This window comes from Eriocheir sinensis, unplaced genomic scaffold, assembly GCF_024679095.1.
Source record: "Eriocheir sinensis breed Jianghai 21 unplaced genomic scaffold, ASM2467909v1 Scaffold1246, whole genome shotgun sequence".
Classification (NCBI taxonomy): Eukaryota; Metazoa; Arthropoda; class Malacostraca; order Decapoda; family Varunidae; genus Eriocheir; species Eriocheir sinensis.
Window position 1 is genome coordinate 92,501 of NW_026110569.1, and position 6,903 is coordinate 99,403.

General features: G+C 39.7%; 1 long non-coding RNA gene across 1 annotated transcript; it reads left to right on the top strand.

Moving 5' to 3' along the window:
- Positions 1 to 1,511: 1,511 nt before the first annotated feature.
- Positions 1,512 to 5,132, top strand: LOC126989625 (uncharacterized). Its single transcript, XR_007743536.1, has 3 exons — positions 1,512 to 2,059; positions 2,358 to 4,522; positions 4,773 to 5,132. It is a non-coding gene; the product is annotated as an uncharacterized LOC126989625 (long non-coding RNA).
- The last annotated feature ends 1,771 nt before the right edge of the window (positions 5,133 to 6,903 follow it).

A 6,903-nucleotide genomic window follows, 5' to 3' on the forward strand; every position in this document is an offset into this window, starting at 1 on the left:
GAGAGAGAGAGTCAGTCACCACTACTCATCTTAATATATCCAGACAGAAAAATGGAAGGAAAAAATGAGGAAAAGAGAAAAAAATACGTGTGGTGAAAAAACAAGAGAGAAATAGCTAGAAACAGACGCTCGGAGCAGAGAGAGAGAGAGAGAGAGAGAGAGAGAGAGAGAGAGAGAGATGCGCAGTACTGGTAATGACGTAAAAAAACTAAGTATGCATGAGTTTGATGTGTATGTATTGTTCTGTCGCTGTTATGTATGCGAGTCCATGTGTGCGTGTCCGTGTGTGCGTGCGTAGACAGATTAACACCCACATGATCCACACAGCGAGGTAAGACACACACACAGACAGACAAACACAGTAAGCACACAGCCACACACCTAAGCAAGAAGACATACAGACAGACACTCAAGTAAAGAAACACACAATCAAACAGCCAAGCAAAGAGGTAGAAAGGCAAAGAAAGGCGGAGAAAACACACACACACACACACACACACACACACACACACACACACACACACACACACACACACACACACACACACACACAACCAAACAGCCAAGCAAACAGGTAGAAAGGCAAAGAAAGGCGGAGAAAACAGACGCAAACAACTAACTACACACACACACACACACACACACACACACACACACACACACACACAACCAAACAGAGAGGTAGACGCAAAAAAAAAAAAAAAGAGGTATTGGAAATCATTTAACGTGAGTCATCCCTACAGATAAACAGACAAACAAACACACAAACACAGACTCAAACAAACAAACAAGTACAAACACACACATGAGCAGACAGACAGTTAGAGGGGGCAAAAAAAAACGGTGGTGGAAATCATTTAGCATAAGTCACCCCCACAATCCATCACACACACACACACACACACACACACACACACACACACACACACACACACACACACACACACACACACACACAAGTATAGAAGCAGAAAAAGTGGAGGTGAAGGAAATCATTTAGTATGTGCCATCCTTACAAGCAAAGAGACATACAGACATACAAACACAGATAACAGACACACACACACACACACACACACACACACACACACACACACACACACACACAAGCGACCTAACAGACATATAAGCAAAGAAAAAAAGAAAGGTGTGGGGAGGGAATCATACAGTTGGTCACCCTGTTTACTGAGCCTCGTAGGAAGTTGTCGGGTCTCTACAAACTCCCTCAATTATGTCATTGCTTGTCTCACGCAGCGCCGGGCCACAAAGCTTGGACCGGGAGGCGCGTGGGTGCTGAGGAGAGAGAGAGAGAGAGAGAGAGAGAGAGAGAGAGATTAATATATAGAAATGACGTGGAAAAGTGAGTGTATGTCCTCGTTTGTCTTGTGTGTGTGTGTGTGTGTCAAGTGAGTCGACTGCCAGACCAGGTGGAGGGTGTCACACACACACACACACACACACACACACACACACACACACACACACACACACACACACAGAGTATTTCCCATAAACCCGAGACGATATGGGATAAAAATAGCACACAAGAGAGAGAGAGAGAGAGAGAGAGAGAGAGAGAGAGAGAGAGAGAGAGAGAGAGAGAGAGAGGCGAGTGGGAATTCATTAGCCGTGGTTAAATAGGCTGTATCTATGTGACACGTGTAACAAAGAGTAGAGTTGCAAGCCGAACCAGTGGAGGGCGGTGTTCGGCCTTTCCGAGCGAACGTGATATGGTTACTGAGGAAGGCACGAACGGGGCAGCATCAGGAGAGAGATAAGACGAAGGAGGAGGAGGAGGAGGAGGAGGAGGGGGAGATATGGAGACGTTTAGAAACAGTGAAGGTAAGGGTGTACAAATTATAGGTCACGGGGAAGAAAGGGAATTATAAGAAGAAAAGATAAAAGAGGTGGAGAGAGAGAAATAAGATGAAGAAGAAGAAGAAGGAGGAGGAGGAGAAGGAGGAAAAAGATATGGAGCTTTTGGAACAGGGAATTTGATGTTTTACAAATAATTGGTCATTGGGAAGAAAGGGAATCATAAGAAGAAAAGATAAAAGAGGTGGAGAGAGAGAAATAAGATGAAGAAGAAGAAGAAGAAAGAGGAGGAGGAGGAGGAAAAAGATATGGAGCTTTTGGAACAGGGAATTTGATGATGTACAAATAATTGGTCATTGGGAAGAAAGGGAATCATAAGAAGAAAAGATAAAAGAGATGGAGAGAGAGAAATAAGATGAAGAAGAAGAAGAAGGAGGAGGAGGAGGAAAAAGATATGGAGCTTTTGGAACAGGGAATTTGATGTTATACAAATAATTAGTCATTGGGAAGAAAGGGAATCATAAGAAGAAAAGATAAAAGAGGCAGAGAGAGAGAAATAAGATGAAGAAGAAGAAGAAGGAAGAGGAGGAGGAACATAGGGATAGCTTTTGGAACAGGGAATTTGATGTTGTACAAATAATTAGTCATGAGGAAGAAAGGAAATTATAAGAAGAAAAGATAAAAGAGGTGGAGAGAGAGAAATAAGATGAAGAAGAAGAAGAAGGAGGAGGAGGAGGAGGAAAAAGATATGGAGCTTTTGGAACAGGGAATTTGATGTTGTACAAATAATTGGTCATTGGGAAGAAAAGAAATTATAAGAAGAAAAGATAAAAGAGGTGGAGAGAGAGAAATAAGAAGAAGAAGAAGAAGGAGGAGGAGAAGGAGGAGGAGGAAAACAGGGATAGCTTTTGGAATAGGGAAGGTGATGTTCTATAAATAATTGGTCATGAGGAAGAAAGAGAATTAGAAGAGGAGGACTAAAAGGTAAAAGGTTTTAGAATTTAGGAGCAAGAGAGAGAGAGAGAGAGAGAGAGAGAGAGAGAGAGAGAGAGAGAGAGAGAGATAGGGAAGGCGATAGTGTACAAGAAATAGATCATAAAGAGGAAAAAGAAGGAAAAGGAAAGAGAATGAGAAGAAAGATGATTAAAGAAGAGAAAGAAGAGAAAGAGTTAGAGGTGTAAGAATGTGATATAGGTGTTAATGTACAAGTGAAAGTTAATGAAGAAGAAAGAAAATTAAAGAAGAGAAAGCATCGAAGGACTCAGGAATGCGGAAGGTGTTAGACTCTACAAATAAGAGATCGCGAAGTAGAAAAATGAGAAGAGAAAGAAGAGGAAGAAGAAAATTACCTGTTTGGGATGATGTAAGAGGCCGTGACGACGTAAGAGAGGAAGGAAAAGATGGAAGAGGAATAAAAAGAGTCGGAAGAGGATGACTCAGGCAAATGGAATGGATAGTGATATAAGAGGTCGTAAGGATACATGAGGAAGAGGAAGAAGAAAAGGAAGATTTAGATTTCAGCATAGGAAGTAGGGGTTAAATTAGACTTCGGAAATGGGATAGATAATGAGATAAGAGATCCTAATGGCGTGAAGGAAGAGGAAGGAAAGGATTTAGATTTCAGAATAGGAAGTAGGGGTTAAATTAGACTTCGGAAATGGGACAGATAATGAGATAAGAGATCCTAGGCGTGAAGGAAGAGGAAAAGGAGGATTTAGATTTCAGAAGAGTAGAAAGGGGATAAGGAGAGAAGTAAGGAAGAGGAGGAACAAGAGGAAAAATTAAACTTCAAGAATGGAATAGACAATGATTTAAGAGGACACCATGACAGAGGAGGAAGAGGAAGAGGAAAATTCAGACTTAAGAAGAGGAGAAAGAAAGAGAGATTTAGACTGCAAGGAGGAAAAGGAGTAAGGAAGAAGAGGAGCAAGAGGAAAACATGGACTTCACGAATGGGATAGGAAATTATATAAGAGGAAGAGAAAGATACATAAGAAAAAGAAAAAGAAAAAGAAAACGGAAAAGAAGATAAAGAGGAGAAACAAGATCATTTAAGGTTCAGTGAGGAAGTAGAGTAGGGTAAGGAAAAGAAGATGAACATATGGGATATACATAATAAAGTAAGTGGGCGTATGAAGAACGTAGAAGGAAGAGTAAGAGGAAGATGACTCAGGCTTAAGAAATGAGCATGATGGTGGTGATGGTGATGACGGTAGGGGAGGTGGCGGCGGGGGCGTAAGAAATGGCTCTCATGAAAATACTTGCCTGATTATTTCGACTCCTCGGCTTGGCACTGCCCTCCTTTGTCTCATGGTTTTCAGGGAACTCGCGTGTGTGGGAAAATCTTTGCCCTGAGTGGCGGCTACGGGCTATTTCTTGGTAGGAGTGAATGGTATGTGTGGTCTAGGGTTTCTTGAGTACGTGGAGTGCATGTCAAGTGGCTGACTGTAAATGAAATGAGGAAATGGGTCGGACACGTGTAGGAGAGACGATGAGAGGAGGAGGAAGAAGGAAAGGAGCTACGGAGAGGGGGGCATTAGAAGCAACAGGAAAATTGAAATGTGAGGAAAGAGGAAAAAATAAAAAGGGCCGTGCACGTGTAGGAGAGACGATGAGAGGAGGAGGAAGAAGGAAAGGAGCTACGGAGAGAGGGGCATTAGAAGCAACAGGAAAATTAAGACGTGAGGAAAGAGGAAGAAATAAAAAGGTTAAATTACGTGCACATTTTAGAAGAGCCGATGAAAAACGATTAAGAAAATGAAGAGTTACGAAGAAAAGAACATTAGATACAACACGATAAAGAAGATGTGAAGAAGGAGGAAGAAATAAAAAGGGCCCTGCACGTTTTAGAAGAGACTATGAAAAAAACGATTAAGAAAATGAAGAGTTACGAAGAAAAGGAACATTGAATACAACACGATAAAGAAAGATGTGAAGAAGGAGGAAGAAATAAAAAGGGCCGTGCACGTTTTAGAAGAGACGATGAAAAAAACGATTAAGAAAATGAAGAGTTACGAAGAAAAGGAACATTAGATACAACACGATAAAGAAGATGTGAAGAAGGAGGAAGAAATAAAAAGGGCCCTGCACGTTTTAGAAGAGACAATGAAAAAAACGATTAAGAAAATGAAGAGTTACGAAGAAAAGGAACATTAGATACAACACGATAAAGAAGATGTGAAGAAGGAGGAAGAAATAAAAAGGGCCGTGCACGTTTTAGAAGAGACGATGAAAAAAACGATTAAGAAAATGAAGAGTTACGAAGAAAAGGAACACTAGATACGACACGATAAAGAAGATGTGAAGAAGGAGGAAAAATAAAAAGGGCCCTGCACGTTTTAGAAGAGACGATAAAAAAACGATTAAGAAAATGAAGAGTTACGAAGAAAAGGAACATTAGATACAACACGATAAAGAAGATGTGAAGAAGGAGGAAGAAATAAAAAGGGCCCTGCACGTTTTAGAAGAGACGATGAAAAACGATTAAGAAAATGAAGTTACGAAGAAAAGGATCACTAGATACGTCACGATAAACAAGATGTGAAGAAAGAGAGAGAAATAAAAAGTCATACAAATTTTAGAAGAGACGATGAAAAACGATTAAGAAAATGAAGAGTTACGAAGAAAAGGATCACTAGATACGTCACGATAAACAAGATGTGAGGAAAGAGAGAGAAATAAAAATGGTGCGCCACAATGTTGAAAGAACTATAAAACGATGAAGAAAAGAAAATTAGGAGTTACGAGGAAAGGAACATAAAAAAAACACGACAAACAAAGTACAAAGAAGGAAAGATTGAGAAATAAGAAAAGGAGAAAATCGTGGTAATAATCGCAAGTAATAATCGTAGTAATAATCGCAAGTAATAATCGTAATCGTAAATACTAATCGTAGTAAACACATTAAGTGGGAAAAAGAGTTAGACAAATGTAGGAGAAACGAAGTAAATTGAGAAGCTGCTAAACAGGAGACATTAGAAGCAACAGAACTAACAAGAATCAGATAAAGAGTTAATAAATAAGAGTGGGAGGAAGGCGTGGAACATAACACATCAAAACAAAACGAAGAAATAAAAAGAAGAAGAAACTACCAGCTGGAGAAATGGTACAATATAAGCATTAGGGAAATCAAGTACGATGAGGAAAGAAAGAGAGAGAAATACCGCGAGAAGAAAGAAAGGAAAGGGACATCCGAAGCAACAGAATAAACAGGAAGAAAAGGAAAAAGCGTGAAAATAAGAGTAGAAAGGAAAATAACGAGAGAGGATACGAAGAAACAGAGAAAAACAGGAAGGAAAAAAGTGTAAAATACCAGAAAAAATGAAAGGAGTGGAGAATTAGAAGAAAGGAAGAAGGAAAAAAGAGGGAAAAAGATACGAAGAAACAAATGACACAGAGTTAAAGGGAGAGAAAGAAGGAAAATATTAGCGGATGAAAAGAAAGAAACGTTGCCAAAGACGAAGAAGGAAAAGAGAGGGAGATAAATACGAGGGGAAGGAAAAAAATGAGAAGATGAATCAAATGACGCAAGAAGAAAAATAAAAAAAAGAGATGAATAACCAGGAAGGAAAGAAAGACAGCGGAACGAACCAAAAACAGATGACCCGAAGAAAAAAGAAAGAAAAGAGGAGCGAGGACTGGCTGGAGAAACAAATGACGCACGAAGAAGAAAAGAAAAGAGAGGAATAACCAGGAAGAAGAGCAGGAGAACGAACCAGAACAGATGCCCCCGAGAAAAAAGAAAGAAAAAGAAGGAACGAGGACATAACGGAAAACAAATGACGACAGGAAGAAGAAGAAGAAAAAAAATAGAAAGGAATAACAGAAAGGAAGAAGAAACGAAAGGCATACGAAGAAAACACAGGAGATAGAAAAGAAAAGGAAAATAAAAGACAACCAGAGGAAGAAAGAAGAAAAGAACAAGTACACAAAAAGGAAACACCGAACGAGGGAAGAAAAGAAAAGAAAGGAATAACCGGAAGAAGAAAAAAAAAAGATAACATACGAAAAAACACGAGAAACACGGAAGGGAGAGGAAAGAAGTGGAAAAAACAAGAGAAACGAGAAATAGGAGCATACAAAAAAAAA